The 17,976-nt window shown below is 38.6% G+C and overlaps 1 pseudogene; it reads right to left on the bottom strand.

The window, feature by feature from the left end:
• Position 1: 1 nt before the first annotated feature.
• On the bottom strand, positions 2-10,211 carry LOC131356285 (alanine aminotransferase 2-like; annotated as a pseudogene).
• Between the last annotated feature and the right edge of the window lie 7,765 nt (positions 10,212-17,976).

Raw genomic sequence — 17,976 nt, 5'->3', positions numbered from 1 at the left:
ATCAGGGAAACTCTTTGATGAAGCGGAGGTGGAAATTTTTCAGCCTCTGCAGCACGTCCTTCATGATCTCCTCTGAGATTGCCAGGCAAATCCTTTAGAGAAGAGATGATACAAGGCTTAGTGCTAGGACAGTGCATAATAACAGAGCATTATTAAGGTCAATAGAAACAAAACAATAGTAATTATCATGGTCATTTCAAACCAAGATCAAGCCTGTTCATTTGATCTTGATCTTCAATTCACTAGCAGATTTGAAAACCTACAGTCATACTGAACATTTCAATATAAAATGAAACATCTCTGTTTGAAGCATAATTTTAAAAAAAAACACCAATAGGAAAAGATGAGTTTTTAATTAAGAAATTTATATATATAAATCAGTGTGAAGGCATTAAGAGCACCTGATGTGATAGGTTCCCTCTTTTTGTCCATGTACACATCCAGCTCCCACACACAAGCCTTCATCCTCCAGCAAACTCAGTACAAACAGTACAGCAAGTCCAGCTCCAGCTGCTTCTCCTATACACATAAATACTGCAATTCACATACTGAGTGTGGAACAGAATAATAACCACATGGTGATGGCTCATTACAAAGTACACAGGACCTAGAACAAGATACGGTGTACCATAATGTTGTGCAACTGATGTTTTACAACATACTAACACCTATCACAATATAACATACAAAATATTGAAAGTTGCATCATCCAAATGTTTCTGAAAATTACAGAAAAAAGAAAAGAATGTTTTCTCAATCTGTTTTTATAATAATTATTATAATTTATACTGTGATATTCACTATTGGGGCCACTGTAAAAGTACAGCTCCCACTCCCACTCACTGTGTGTGTGGAGTTTGCATGTTCTCCCTGTGCTTGGTGGGTTTGCTCCAGTTTTTTCCTATAGTCCAAAGACATGCTTCTAGGCTGAATGGAGTCTCTAAATTGCCCTTAGTGTATGATTGCATCAGTGAATGAGTGTGTGTGTGTGTGTGCCCTGCAATGGGTTGGCACTCCGTCTAGGGTGTATCCTGCATTGATGCCTGATGACACCTGAGATAGGCACAGGCTCCCTGTGACCCGAGTATAGATCGGGGAGTGGTACAGACAATGAAATGAAATAAAATATATGTACTGGAAGATCTTAGCAGATATACAGTATGTTCTATTTTGTTTTGACTCTGTGGTGGCCTCAGCCATCTTCTATGGAGTGGTCTGCTGGTGCAGCAGCATCTCTACTGCAGACAGGAAGAGACTGGACAAGCTAATCAGGAAGGCCAGCTCAGTTCTGGGGATGCCCCTGGACACAATACAGGAGGTGGGAGAAAGGAGGATGGTAGCTAAACTATCATCTTTGATGGAGAATGACTCTCACCCCCTGTATGACAGAGTTACATCTCTGAGCAGCTCCTTCAGTGACAGACTGTTACATCCTAAATGTCTTCTGTGATACAGAAGGTCTTTTCTCCCTACTGCTATTAGACTTTACAATCAGAGCTGCTCTCAATGAACCAGTCACCATAATACACACTGTTCATACTGATTTTTATACTGTGTTCTAATTGTGAAATAACCTGTCCTCATAATACACATTGGTGTATGTGATATTCTTAAACTGTGAAATTACAATAATTAAAATCCTGTGCAATACAAGAGTGCAGTAACACCAATTGAAGATGTGCAATAAGCAAGTGCAATTGTTTGTTTGTGTGTTTTTGTGAAATTATTATTATTGTTATTCTTATTTTTCTTCAATCTAGCTATGGGGTCACAATCCAGTCACTTCTGTTCCAGTCCCAAGCCCGGATAAATAGGGAGGGTTGCGTCAGGAAGGGCATTCGGCGTAAAACATTGCCAGATTTAACCATGCGAATCTAATTTCACTCTGAATTTTATACTGGATCGGTCAAGGCCCGGGTTAACAACGACCGCCATCGGCGCCGTTGACCTACAGGGCACTGGTGGAAATTGGGCTACTGTTGGTCGAAGTAGTAGAGGAGGGAGGAGAGAGCATAGACAGAGAGGAAAGGTAAGGGTGTAGGACTGAGAATAGGAACTCTGAATGTTGGTACTATGACAGGGAAAGGTAGAGAGCTAGCTGATATGATGGAGAGAAGGAATGTGGATATATTGTGTGTACAGGAGACCAGGTGGAAGGGTAGCAAGGCTCGTAGTATAGGAGCAGGATTCAAGCTGTTTCATTATGGTGTGGATAGTAAGAGAAATGGGGTAGGTGTGGTCTTGAAGGAGGAGTTTCTGAGGAATGTTCTGGAGGTGAAGAGAGTGTCGAACAGGGTTATGAGTCTGAAGTTAGAGGTTGAAGGGGTGATGTTGAATGTTGTTAGTGGAGTTAGTTAGAGGAGAAAGAGAGATTCTGGAGTGAATTAGATGAGGTGGTAGAGAGTATTCCATGGATGAGAGAATGGTGATAGGAGCAGATTTTAATGGACATGTTGGTGAGGGGAACACAGGTGATGAGGAGGTGATGGGCAAGTTTGGAGTTAAGGAAAGGAACCTTGAAGGGCAGATGGTAGTGGATTTTGAGATGGAAAGGTGCTCACGAGTGAGGAGAGTGTACAGAGGAGATGGAAGGAGTACTTTGAGGAGCTGATGAATGAGGAAAATGAGAAGGAAAATAGAGTAGAAGGGGTGAACTCTGTGGAACAGAAATTAGATAGGATTAGAAAGGATAAAGTCAGGAAGGCTTTGAAGAGGATGAAAGTGGAAAGGCAGTTGGTCCTGACGACATCCCGGTGGAGGTCTGGAAGTGTCTAGGAGAGGCAGCAGTGGAATTTTTTAACTAGTTTGTTTAACAGGGTTTTAGAGAGTGAGAAGATGCCTGAGAAATGGAGAAGTGTATTAGTGCCAATCTTTAAGAATAAGGGTGACGTGCAGAGTTGCAAAAACTATAGGGGGATAAAGTTAATGAGCCATACAATGAAGCTATGGGAAAGATTAGTGGAAGCTAGGTTAAGGAAGGTAGTGGAAATTTGTGAGCAGCAGTATGGCTTCATGCCCAGAAAGAGCACAACAGATACAATTTTTGCTCTGAGAATGTTAATGGAGAAGTATGAAGAAGGATGGTCAGAGAGAGTTGCACTGTGTGTTTGTAGACTTGGAGAAAGCATATGACAGGGTGCCAAGAGAAGAGCTGTTGTACTGTATGGAGCAGGACAGTGGTGAGGTGTGCTGTAGGGCAGACAGAGGAGTTCAAAGTGGAGGTGGGACTGCATCAGGGATTGGCTCTGAGCCCCTTCCTGTTTGCTATGGTGATGGACCAGTTGTCAGAGGAGGTGAGAGAGGAGTCTTCTTGGACAGTCATGTTTGCAGATGACATTGTGATCTGTAGTGAGAGCAGGGAGCAGGTGGAGGAAAACCTGGAGAGGTGGAGGTTTGCGCTCGAGAGAAGAGGAATGAAAGTCAGTCGTAGTAAGACTGAGTACATGTGTGTGAATGAAAGAGAGGGAAGTGGAACAGTAAGATTACAGGGTGAAGAGGTGAAGAAGGTACAGGAGTTTAAGTACTTGGGGTCAACAGTCCAGAGTAATGGAGAGTGTGGGAAAGAGGTAAAGAAGCGAGGGCAGGCAGGTTGGAATAGGTGGAGAAAGATGTCGGGAGTTCTGTGTGATAGAAAAATTTAAGCAAGAATCAAGGGGAAGGTGTACAAGACAGTGGTGAGACCGGCCATGCTGTATGGTTTAGAGGCAGTGTCACTGAGGAAGAGACAGGAGTCAGAGCTGGAGGTAGCAGAGCTGAAGATGTTGAGGTTCTCTATGGGAGTGACACGGTTGGACAGGATTAGGAACGAGCACATCAGAGGGACAGCTCATGTTGGACGTTTGGGGGACAAAGTTAGAGAGGCCAGATTAAGATGGTTTGGACATGTTCAGAGGAGGGAGCGTGAGTATATTGGTAGGAGAATGTTGGACATGGAGCTGCCAGGCAGGAGGGAAAGAGGAAGGCCAAAGAGGAGGTATATGGATGTAATAAATGAGGATATGAAGCTAGTGGGTGCAAGTGTTGAGGATGCAGAAGATAGGGATAGGTGGAGAGAGATGATTTGCTGTGGCGACCCCTGAAGGGAAAAGCCGAAAGAAAAAGAAGAAGATTCTTATCTTATCTTATTATCTTATGAAAGCTTTAATACAATTAGTGTTGCTAGTTACTTTAGTGTTTTTGTTTGACTGACCTTGGCATGTTTTATTGCAGACTGGGACAAGTGCAGACGTGGGAAGGCAAAAATTCCTCCATTTACCAGCTGACAGCTGATTCCAGGTAGGCCACTGAGAACCTCCAGGGCCTTCTGGGCATAATTGCTTATTGTGCTCCCAATTAACTGAACCTCCTGAGAAAGTCATGTTTGCAATTATAAGAATTTACATTTAAAAATGTTTCATGTTTTAAAAAGGTAAAACAAATTCTAATGAAAAAAAATGATTGCCTTGTAACACATCATACTTGAGTGTAGAGTTCATATGAAGGCTGTGTGGGTTGTGGAGGGTCAGCCATCACATCCATGGTGATTTGACCATTCAACGATGCACAAGAACTCGTGTTGAAGAATTTCTGGATGTATGGAATCACTAAAGGGTCAAGGTTCACCAACTCCAAATAGCCTCCACGCAGACCACACCTGACCACACAGAGGGTTTGCAGAAGATTAGATGTCAGTTGCTGGTATTTCAGCTACATTATTACATGTCTCTTCTGAGCACAATGACAAATACAAATAGTTTAATGAGATCAAATGAATTAGGTATAGTTAAAAGAATAAGGAATAAACATTAAGTCTTAACTCCTTCTGAGTTTAAAAACATTCAAGAAAATCATTTATTTCCTTTAAATACCATACAGGCCAAAATATATGTCTCTTCCCCAAACAGTTAATTAAACAATAAGTTAAAGCATATAATTGTATAGAAAATCTTTGTGCACCACTGGAGCTAAGAGGTCCAAACACTGTTGACAACACATTTGTACACAAAGTGAGCTCCATGGAGACATGGTGTGTTAATGCTGGAGTAGAAGAAACGAAATGTCCAGCACAGAGCTCTGACTCAACCCCACTGAACACTTTTGGGATGAACTGGAACAGCTATTACAACCCAGACTTTCTTACCTAACGTGAATGTCTGACCTAATATTATTGTAGCAGAAAAGGCACAAAGGCCCACAGACATGCTCCAAAACCCAGCAGAAAGCTTGAGATGATCAGTAAGCAAATATTGGTGTGATTAGTCAGATATTAAAAAAACAAAAACATACTCTCCCATGACACTCTTGGAGATGGAGTTAAAGGAGGCCAGCTCCACACTGCTGGAGTATGGGAGCCCCATTTCAGAGAGCACTCTCCTATATGAATAAAACTCAATTCCTTTCCCGTACACAATGTCCTGATGCACCTGTTGTGACAAAATAAAAAAGAAGAAAGACATTCATGTTTTAAAGATCCCTTATGTCTCTACAGTATTAATTGCCTAATTCATTTTAAAATGCAGAATTAAATGTAAATAATAGGATTCAGTTCAGATATGAAGTTCACATCTTCTAGTGCTTAGTACTTTTAAATGTTGTGTAGAAAATGTGTGAAATGTGTATTTAAGAATTTTATATATTTTTATGAAAGACTGCTACCTCATCTACCATTAAGAAGAGCTTTTCTTTTGCAGCAAAGCGAATCACTTCAGCAACTGAGTCCTTACTCTGCACATGACCTGGTGAAACATTCATGTTACTTTGGTTAAGAAGCATACAGTGTAATGAAAATGAGACAGTCTTTGTTTTTTAAAGGATGCGAAAATGTATCAAGTTTGTTCCTGGGTGGTTTTATTTATTTTGTATCTCATTTCTATTTCATTTTGTTCTTTAGAATCAAATTATAGGGAAAAGCATTTAGTTAGTATTGCAGTGAGATGATTCCACAACTGGTGTGTCATTTAATGAAAGCCAAAATGAAAATCAAATCTAGGGAGTGTGTATCTCTGTGTAATCATATATACATGACTGTCACCAGGGACAATTCTAGGATTTTCATTTAAGGGGGGCTCAGCCCCCAATGAGGGTATAATAGTAAAAAATATATATATATATATATATATATATATATATATATAAGTAATAAAATTAAACAAACAGTAGGATGGTAAACTTATTGCATAACATTTGAGTACTGAACAAGCCAAATACAAGTCTTCCTGATCACACACACACACTTGTCCTCTGATCCTTGCTCTGCGATGCCGCAGTCTGTGGAATTGAAGTCTGTTGCCGTTTCCATATGAAATTGAAAGGGGACTGAGGTGATCACAAATTTGTGTACAGTTTATGGGGAATCACAGAATTTTTTAGGGGGGCTGAGTAGAAATGGCTTAGTGACGCCCATGACTGTCACTGATAGGCTGCATGACTGTACAGTCTGGGCTAGAAAGAAGTTCTGTGTGTTTAGTATGGCCATTTGTGGTGCTGTTACTCTTGGTTCCACAAAAATCCAAAATAATTTGCATTAAGACATTTGAAAAAACTATTGCTGTTTTTTATGTTAGAAAGAATGGAGGGCTTAGTCCTTCTTGCTCACTCATAGCAGCTTTTCTTATTAATACCCTAAAATCATGTTAAAATGCTTGAGGCTTTTTTGCCCTCATTTATTTATTAAACTTCAGTAACCACATATACACAAACAAATCTGTAGCAGCAAAATTTCCATTACCTGTTGGACTTCCTGGATTGATGAGGTATAACACAGTTGGGTTGCATTGCCCCCTGGCCATGTGCACAGTTCTGATCACAGATCTGCATTGCCCATCCCTGTTCCTCACACAGGTAGTAGGGCACCACAACTCCCCCCTGAGCAGCCATTGCCATGTTAAAGGTGGGGTGGGATGGTACAGGAGTAAGAACCCCGGTCTTCAGAGAACCCTCACTCTGAACCAGCAGCTTCATTACCATCTACAGAGACATACAGTATATTGATCTTATATTACTGTTTATTTTCCAGAGTGAAAAGTACATTATTTAAATGTGTGCTTATTGTTTTGGTGTTTCTCACTATGAGGGACATCTGGGATCCGTTAGTGATGTAGATTTTGTCAGGATCAGGAATAACACCATCACGTTTTGTGATAAATTTACATATGGAGTCCTGGATTTTTTTAAATCCCATGTGCAGCAGTGTATGATCCTGTTTATGTAAAGTAGACACATAATATTAATATTACTAACAATTATGTTTTTATCACATCAGTTGCAATTACAGTAGTTATAGATATGGGTACACAAAATGACTGTTTTTCTAATTATTATGGTTATTGTACATTTTACAGGCAAGTTTTGTGCCCTCCTGTCTGTAAAGTACCTTTCGAATGCAATTGAAACTTTGACAAGCTATCCACTGTAAAATCTTTGTATGCCTTGTGAGTTTCCTTGCAAGGAAAAGGGGTGGTCTTGGGGCGTGGCTAATTTGTGGGACTGAAAAATGTTAAGAGGATTTTAAATTAAAGAAAGTAGCCAGATCCAATTCTTTGCAATATTGCAAATTAAAGATTTTTTAACGTGTACTTGAAATTATTACTATGGCTCTAGAAACACTTTTGAACTAATAATGAATTAAGGGGACTCTAGAGCACAAAGCATGATCTCTCTTTTTTTTTTTTTAATATGTTGCTGTTCCTTCATGAACTTTATTTTAGGAACATTACCATTTTTGAATAATGCTTTTCTTAATTGGTTTTAGCTGTCAGGTACTGTCATGATGAGATAAGAAGTTATTTAAATAGGTCACCTATGCTCCCTCCTTCACATTTTGCCAGAATCCTTTGTGCTCTTTCTCTTGCATCCAAGGGTAAACTCTCATCAGTTAGGAGGGAGGGGTAGAAACAAGTGTCCAGAACCTGCACCACAATCCCCAGAGACAAAGTTTATAAAACATGCATGCTTTAAAAGACACAATCCTGTCCTGTAAATACCCTTATCCATGGTCAATATTTTAGCCAGTTCTTAAAGAAGTTTGATGAACACTTTAGAAAGGGGAATATTAATATAATGACCCACTCTATACAGAACAGTTTACCTGACGAAAGAAAGTGATGGGTTTTAATCCCATTCTGTGGAAATCAGCTGACGAAACATTGAGAACTTCTTTATAATTTTTTCCCAAGCCCTGTGAAACAGAGTAGCCTCACAGAAGAATGCATGATGAACCTAAAGGTCTCACTTTACTTAAATAGGAGGACCTGAGTTCTAAGGTACTAAATTTAGAGATACGTAAATAATTTCAAAAACAATCTTTATGGAATCAGTTTCATTATTTGATCACATAGGCAGCTGTTTATGCAGATTTGATATTTCAGCTTTGTTTTATTTTTCTCCTTCGAATAAATAACGTTGTGACATCAGCAAGACACATTTTTGACTCAGGTGACTAAAAAAATGTATTTTATCTATCCAATGACTGAAAGAACCATTAAAGATGTATTTTTTGGCTGAGACCTGGCAACCCTGCTCCTGGCCAAACACTCCACAAACAACCAAAAATCTACTCCTGATCCATGATCAAATTTCTGACTTTTCCCCCACACCACAAGTATACAAGTATGGCTACTCTCTTTCTGAGTACTCTAACACTGTAACAGCAAGTTTCCTGCTATCAGTGATAAATATATAATATAATATTATATATAATATTTATATAATATGTGTGTATACGATATATTGTAATCTTTATCAAATCTCACTTATGGAGTGAGAAAAATAAAACACTTCAGGATGTTCTGTTACCAGACAATACTTCTCATAAACTTTGGGGTGCTAAATGGCATCACCCCTGATTATTTTTCTATAATAGTAAACCCTGAGTTTTATTCTTCACTTGTTATTTCTTTTAGCTAACTAAGGGCCACCAATCAAGTAGATTTAAATTATGATAATTTATTATCATAATTTAAATCTTTTATTTAATGTATTGGGTATTGGGTTCAGCCTGTCTAACAACTGAGGGTTGATCTGAATCTTTTTCTGGTTGTAGATTATACAGACAGATGAAGACATGAGAAAGGAGACAGTTTTATAAAGTTAATCATAATAAAGCTTAGAAATAATTAGACTTAACTTGTAAGAAATTACTCAGAATTGCCCTGTCCTGTCTGAATTTTCACACTATAAAATGTGTCCCAAACACTAATTAAACGATTAGCAAAAAGCTGTGCTTGAAATATACAGTTCCCTCTGAACAGCAAGGCCAGTTGTTTTGTTTTTGCTATACACTGAAGACATTCACCACAAAAAGCATGACAAAAGAAGAATGCAACAGTTTGATGATGTCAGTGCATTACTGGTTTGATGCAGTTATTCCAACAAAGGGATATGAAAACAAATAATAAATGGTTGTTACTTTAATATACTATCTGTCCCTGTACATTTGCTGATGGAATGAAAGCTGAAGTTCTATCATCTTATATTCATCTTTTAATCCCAAACCCAAGTATAGCACAAACAAAACAATTGGCTTTGTTACAATACTTTTAGAGGGGACTCTTAGTGGCAAAATCACACATTTTATTTAAATTTTATTTCAGATATAATTTTAAAAGATTTTTAGAGTCCTACCTGTTCAATTTCTGCCGTAATTTGTTCTGCACATCTGTCTAAGATGTCCTGTGCTGAAACACAGAGGCCTTTTAGCTTTGGAGTGATTTCTCTTAAGAGAGATATGCTCCTCATATTCCGTATTGTATTTCATACCTTTATTTACTGCCTGTATTTTAGGTCTTGTGTTGACAGCTGAGCAGAGCCAAAAAATTCTGACTCAACATATTGTATGTGTGCTGTTTTTTTAATGTCCTCCCACATAGCAAATGTATAGCACATTTGACAGCTTTTTCCTGCTCACATGATTAACAACTCTGGCTGTCAGAACATAGCCACAATTGGAGACCAGGGCACACAGAGGAGCCACTTCTAAGATAAGCACATATGCAGTATGTGTAGATTTTTTTTTCTTTCTTTCTTTCTTTCTTTCTTTCTTTCTTTCTTTCTTTCTTTCTTTCTTTCTTTCTTTCTTTCTTTCTTTTTTTTTTTTTAAATTTCATGGTTCATGATACATTTAGACCAGGATTGAATGATACCTGAGTGAAGATCCATGGCAAGATAGTTACTCTTAATTCCTACACCAGTTCTGGCATTAGTTCAGCTCAGATCTATGAGGACTGATCATAGATCTGAGCTGATATTGATATAATGATATTTTTGCTTTCTGCTGTTTTCATGTTGACTTAGTCCTGCAATAATAACAGCTTGTTGAGCATGCCCAAGCACAGTGAGAGTCACATTAGGCACAATAACATTGCCCTATTGTTACAGTGTAATTCTGGGTAAATGCAGGTGTTAAAGAAATAGAGGATTGCTATTACAGGTATGGGTTTTGCGTTTTCTTGAACTGGGTAACTTGAATACTGATTTTGTGGCTGCAAGCATGCATAAAATCATGCATATACAGGCCAAGAACTTCAGGTAATGTATAATTCAAGCACCAGAATGTATCAAAATGTGTTCACATTGACTTTGAACATGGTGTGTTGGTTGGTACCAGATAGGCTGGTTTGAGTATTTCAGAAATTGCTGATCTCTTTGAATTCTTGCACTTTATAGTTTACACAGAATATTGAAAAAAGTTTCCATGAGTGGCAGCTCTGTGGACAGAAACACCTTGTTGACGGTCAGAGGAGAATGGCAGAAAGGTTACAGTAACCTAAAAAAACTGTCATCAACTGTCAAATTTAATAGTAACTAAAGCTCTTTAACTGTATCTGCCTGATTTTATGTACTGCATTTTAGTGCCACATAAAAGGCAAAATGAATAATTGTATAAATGAGCAGGTGTATGTGCATGTGTTTCTATTCAAGAAGGTGACGTCCATACATATAAAAATATTTAAAAAAAATTAATTCTTGCAATTAAAAAAAATTTAATAAAATCTTGAAGTAGACAAATTAATCAATACTAGACTTCATAAGTTGATCTAATGAAGAGGATTTAGAAGATGTAAGTGGTACTGTAGGTCCAGAGGAAATAAACAAATTTCTTTAAGTTGGCACTATCAGATTAACAATTTTACCTGTCATGACCTTCCTCTCCCTCTGCCTGTTGCACCTCCTAGTGGAAACTCTGACATTAAGGCCAATTCATGCTCAATTTGTAGTTTGAATTTGAACTTGGACACCCTCTGGCATCTACTACTATAGTAATAAGGTAAGCTGTTCCTGCAAAACTAGGAGGATTTTATAAAGACAGGACATTGAGAAAAAAATGTCAGAGACAACCAAAGTGATGATAACTGACAGGAAAACAAAAAATGAATAAGAATTCTAAACATGACAAGATATAGAGCAAACAGGGTAATCAGAGGCAGAGCAGAATCACAAAAACTGAAACAAAGAAATTTCAAAACCAGAAAAATTGCTACAAACTACAAACTACTTGGTAACCTCACAATAAACAGCACAGAATGGAAAACCTAAACAAAACACTGAGTATACATAAGGTGAGTGATGAAGACAAAGGATGGCAAACTAAATTCTAAAACACTGCTTACTGAAGCCACTACTGTGTGTATGTATATTTATGTCTAATTGAGCTTGTGGTATATTTCTTTAAAATAAATGCCACTTCATGTGACATGTTTTCTAATGCTTTAAAATTCATGAATTTGTAAGTGTGGTTTAATTGTCCAAATACTTTTTGGGGCCACTGGTCAGTATGCCTCAGTATACTTTTTCATCTTTAGTCCATTCAGTCTGAATGTACAGCAGCAGTAACAATAAACATGTTCATCATTTATAAATCATTTATATAGCCCAAATATCACCTTTTTATTTTATATATGCAATATAATATATTTATAAAATATATATAAAACAATATATATTTATAAAATAAAAATTTTGTTAAGATTATTGCTATTTTTCTTTTTAAAGACGTAGTTTCTATCAGAATTACTATATAAGCATCACCAATTATCTCATTATATTACATTAAGTGAGAAAAGACCCCTGATTAGATGAAAGAATAGAAGCCTTTATTTGTCACATATAAGTTACAGCACCCTGAAATTCTTTCTTTGCACATCCCAACTTTGGAAGTTGTGCACCTCTGAAGTAGTGAGGGTTATGGGCCTTGTTCAAGAACCCAACAGTGGCAGCTTGACAGTGCAGGGGCTTGAACCCCAATCCTCTGATCAACAGTCTAGAGCTTCAACCACTTGAGCTTCCACTGCCCACAGTTGGAGTTGCTGTGAAGTATGACATATGCAATTCTTATTACATAAACTCAATTTATGTTTTTCTTTCAGCACAGGAAAATTCAGAATTATGGCTCATCAGACTGAAGTGGTGATACTTCTAATTCTCACCACAGCAGCTTTGGGTAAGAGACTTAGCTCAAGTAAACTGGATACTTATAACTAAAATTAATACATTTGTGGTGAACATTTATATTAAACCATAATGTGGTGAAGCTTCAGTCAGGTCAAATTTAAATTATAGGCTTGAAAATCATCAGTAGACTTATCACTGTAACCACCTGCACTAACATTTTTCTTAAACTGATTATTTTCTATTACAAAAGTAACAAACATACAAAGACACTGAGCTATCTTTGTGGTTATTTTAATAAGATTTGACCACCAAGTCTCATACTGATGCCACAAATTAATATATTAAGGTCACCGTTTAATGTATTAAGGCCAAGATTTAACAAATAAGGCCCACTTGCTGTCTTCCAATAGTGCATCCTGGTACAATTTCTTACCCAGGTAAGCAATGACACGCATGACATGATGTACAAGAAAATGTTGTTCATCAGACCAGACCACCTTCTTCCATTGCTCTATGGTCAGCTGCTGATGCTCACTGTAAACACTTTTGGCAGAAATGGGGTCATCATGGGCACTCTGGCTGGCAGCTACAGAGCCCCATACGTGTTCTGAAACTTTTCTATCTTAGCAAGCATACATTTTTTTAGCAGTTTTTTGAGACAGTAGCTCTTCTGTGAGATAGGACATGATGGGCTAGCATTCACTCCCTACACACATCAATCAGCCCATGACCCAGTTGACCCTGTTGTGTAGGTACTACCCTCTTCATACCGGAAACACACAACAAGACTGCTCTTTTGGAGATCATCAGCATAGAGAATTGACTATTCACGTGCTGCCTAATATAACACAATTGCCACAGTAACAAGATAATCAATGCTATTCACTTCACCTGTCATTGCTTTTAATGTCATGGCTGATCATTATATGTTTATGTTTTTCTTCAGCTCTAGCAAGCTGTCCATTTGGCTGGTTGAAATATGGTGAATGTTGCATGATATATCAGGCCTCCAAAATAAGTTGGGCTTCAGCTGAGGTATTTACAATTGATGTCTTGATACAGCTTATAAATAATAGCTTATCAGTGAAGGAATGGGTATAAACATACATATAAATGTGATATTAGGAAAAGATAATAGCACATGACAGAGAATTAAATATTTATTTCAAAATGGATGAATAATTTACATCTATACCTACCATATCTGCTAAGTCTGTATTTATCTGCTTAGCAAGTTATATACAGCAAACATTCATTTTCTGTATTAGAGTAACATGTAATGCTGTAACAGCTCCATTTGTTTTTCTAGAAATACTGTCAGAGGTACAATGCACACTTGGTTTCAATACACAGTGAAAATGAATATCAGATGGTTAAATCTCTTATCCGTACTTATGACCACCTGGAGGGGCCGACATGGATCGGCCTCAATGGCTGTCAGAAGGTTAGCTAAAAAAAAGACTCCCTGAGTTCAGTCATATGTGTGAGCAAGGAATCATGTGAATGTATAGTGCATGATTTATTGACAAAACATGGTCACAAGAAAAAACTTTTTAAATAAATATTAAGCCCTGTCATTTCCACTGTTCATCCTTTCAGATGTTTCACTTTTTTTTGGTCTGATGGCACCAAATTCACTTTTACTAAGTGGAATTCAGGAGAACCAAATTTTCTATTTGGAGAGTGCTGTGTGCATATGAACTGGTCTTGTGAGTATAAACTTCTTTGTGTTGCTGTTTTTACAATTTCTTATAACTGTGTTTTGATGATTCAATTTTAATTCAGATGATTTCATTCAGATGATTTCATTTTTAATTCGGCTAGTATAAGTATATATTTCTTATTCCTCTGCAGACAGCAAGAACTGGAATGACATTCCATGTACATGGAGCTATCCCTTTGTGTGTGCCAAGAAAAGTAACTGAATCTGCCCACTTTGCCTTATGTTGGAAAATAAAATGTTTTCTTGTCACTGATGGAGGTGCAAAAACATTAATTAAGGCAATCTCCCCCCAATTTTTTTTTCAATGTATTTCATTGAATGTTATCATTTTGATGTTATTTTTAAATTAACTCGTAGACAAATGAATCCATCTAGCACACAATAAATGGTTTCGACAGTTTAGGCAAAAATGTCACAATAGACACAAATCTACTGAACTGTTACTGTTACTGTAGTCTTTAAAAATGCTAGCTTTTTAAAAATGCTAGCTTTTTAGGTTTTTGAAGCTATGCAGCATTTCTGCCAACTTTCAAAAATAATAATAATTATAATAATCATAATAATAAAAAGTGTGTAATCTGCATTTTTTGCAAAATTTTATTTCCCCCACACAAATCTGGCAACGCAATCAGCTTGGAAACCACCACGTCTGAGACTTGGAGCAGTAAAGATAGATGATAATAAAATGACAAACAACCATCTTGAGCTGCAGATTTTAGCCATATTTTCTCAAGAGATTATGCTTATTTGCTTTGTTTACCTTCTACAACTCATTTTGTTTGTTGTGTCACCACCCACTTCGAAAGGGAACACCTGCACATTCATACGTTATCTAATCAGCCAATCATGTGGCTTTATTTTATAAAAAATAAAAACTACAAAAAAAAATTCTGTTTACCAAAAGAAAAATAGAACTAATGAAATGGCATGACAAAAATAGAAGTCCAAAATGTAAAACCAGTAAATTAAGATCAGCACATGCATTCTCTTTAAAGGATTATACACTACTCACAAAAAGTTAAGGATATTTGGCTTTTGGGTGAAATTTATGGAAAACGTAAAAAGTTCACGCTACAGTGATATTATATCATGAAAGTAGGGCATTTAAGTAGAAGCATGCAATGGTGATTTCCTCATCTCAAACAATTTATTGAAACAAAAGCCAACAACAGTGGTGGGTATACCACAACAAGAATAATTGACATGTGCCCTTGACCATCAATTACAGCTTGACAATGATGTCTCATGCTGTTCACGAGTCGACTTATTGTCTGCTGAGGCATGGCATTCCACTCTTCTTGAATGGCGGCCCTCAGGTCATTGAGGTTCTGGGGTGCAGGGTTACGAGCCGCCACACGGCGACTCGGATGATCCCATAGGTTTTCTATGGGATTCAGGTCTCGAGAAAGTCCACTACATTTGAGGTACCCCAGCCTCCAGCAGCCGTTCCCTAATGGTGCGACCTCGATGAGCTGGAGCATTGTTGTCCATGAAGATGAAATTATGCCTGTGTTGTGCATGCAGGGGCCCAATGACTGGATTAATGATGTTATTCAGGTAGTATTGGCTTTGTCACTGTACCATTCACAAGATGTAGGGCAGCTCTGTATTGAGTAGACACACCTGCCCACAGTGTAACACTACCACACCAGTGGCTCATGCATAGCACTCTCCTTGACATCTCCAACATTGTTGGCGGCCATCATTTCTTCTCAACGTGAAACGACTTTCATTAGAGAACAGCACTGAGGCCCACTGGTTACTTGTCCAGCATAAATGCTCCCTGGCCCATCCAAGATGATGACGCCTGTGCCTGGTGGTGTGGTCAGGTATCCTTGCAGGTCATCTAGCAGACAGACCACGCTGATGTAAATGGTTTTGAATGGTCTGACGTGACACTTGGGTGCCTCTCACCTCCCTTAAATGTGCCTGGAGTTGAGTGGCATTCATCATCTGGTTCCACAGGACACTGTTCACAATGAAGCAGTCATCAATGTGGGATGTGGCCAAACGACGTCCACTTCTATGCCTTTCTGTGACTCTTCCAGTCTCTCTGTATCTCTGTCGCAACCTGCTAATGACACTCTGTGATACTCTAAGCTCAGTGGCCACTTCCCTCTGAGAACATCCTGTTTGAAGACTTGCAATGGCGAGCTACTGTTGATCTATTGTTAGGTGTCGTCTTGGTCTCATGATGTCAAAATGTGAACAGCATGATGAAGAGGACTGTTTAAATACAATTCTAATTGAACCAGAAAATTTATTGGTCGATTCATGGATCAAACACCAGTTGTGAATTTTGCTGTTAAGCACCTTGTTAGAGAACAGAAAGTTATGCAAAAAGTACTGAAACAGTTGGACATGTGCATTCAAAAGTGTAGAGAAGGTCAAATTAAGTTCACCTGTAAAAGTTATAGTGCATTTTAGGTGCATCCTGAAATTTCACCCGAAAGCCCAATATCCTTAAATTTTTGTGAGTCGTGTATGATGAGGAGACATTTTAATGCAAATGGATACCTGATGCTGTGTCAGTGAAATTAGTATGAAGCTATGTGTGCACACGCACCAATTTAAAGTCCAGATAGGACACATGACAAAGGAATACATGCTAACAAGTCCATAGAAGAGCATTTACATCACATTACTCTAACTTCATTGTCTTCAGCAAGTGCTTTGCATATGATTTGGTGTTTGTCTTGTCTGTCAAGAATAGGGAAAAAGAAGACTCACTCCACAATTTCTCCTGACCTGAATGAGATGTTGTTTTTGTCTGCATCAGGATTCTATACCATCATCAATACGTATCAGGAAGCAAAACGCCAGTTGGCGGCATTTAGAGAGTTTATCCCTTGCCGTGGTCAGGAGTACAGGCCTTCCTCTAGCTGGTGGCCTCAATCTAGCACCAGCAGGCAGGAGAAAAAATACAGTGGGCAGTCAGCACACTCAGGGCCAGGCCCGTCAGATGAGACAGGACCTGAGGTCTTTTGTCAATACCAGCCAGGCCAACAAGGAAACCTGACACCACTTCTACAGGGCAGGTATAGTGGTGACATGTTGAGGCTTGTGACTCTATCAGACCATCAGGCAGCATGGAAACTTCTGACAAATGTTTCTCAATGGATTCTGAGCACCATAGAGAAAGGGTACAGAATCCAATTTGTCTCCCATCCTCCCCCCTTTCAATGCCTGTTGTCGGCTCAGGGCAGGATAGTTCCTCCAGCATGAACTGTGTCTTAAAAAAGATCTGAGTACTGGTTTGTGATGATAGAGCTTAAGGACACGTATTTTCATATAAAAATCTGTGATCTGTATTCATGCCCTTTGTTCAGACTGGCGCAGCAGAAACCAGGTTTTTGTCACTGAGAGCGATTTACATTCCAGGGTGCATAAACCAGAGAGCAAACCTCTTGTTGAGGCAGGAGCTAACACCCAGAGAATGGCGTCTCCACCCTCCAAGGAGTCAACCCACTTTCCCCTGTCATTCTCCCTCTTCACTTTCCCCTGTCATTCTCCCGCCACTCTGGGGTTGGACACCATGGTACAGTTGTGGCCAAGGCTTTATCTGTACACCTTTCCTCCAGTGTCTCTGCTCCCAGAAGTCCTTGCCATAGTGCACCAGGACAGAATTTGCCTTTGAGGACTTTGGGACTTTGTTTGATTTTGTTTCTGGTGCAACTGGTGCCAACAGGACTCAGTCAACTGCTCCATTGGTTCAGTGCTGGAATTTCTGCAGATGTGGCTCTCTGAGTGCTTAACACCCTTCACTTTAAAAGTGAATGTTTAAAACACATACACATTTTAGAGCCATCCCTGGGGAGGCACCCTCTTGTCTCTGATTTCTGTGCATTGCTTGGAGGCTGAAGCCCTCCTGTAGACCATGTCTCCCT

The sequence above is a fragment of the Hemibagrus wyckioides genome, linkage group LG07 (assembly GCF_019097595.1).
Source record: "Hemibagrus wyckioides isolate EC202008001 linkage group LG07, SWU_Hwy_1.0, whole genome shotgun sequence".
NCBI classification, from domain to species: Eukaryota; Metazoa; Chordata; class Actinopteri; order Siluriformes; family Bagridae; genus Hemibagrus; species Hemibagrus wyckioides.
The sequence above is the reverse complement of the archived record's forward strand: the minus strand, read 5'-3'. Positions and strand labels throughout refer to the sequence as shown.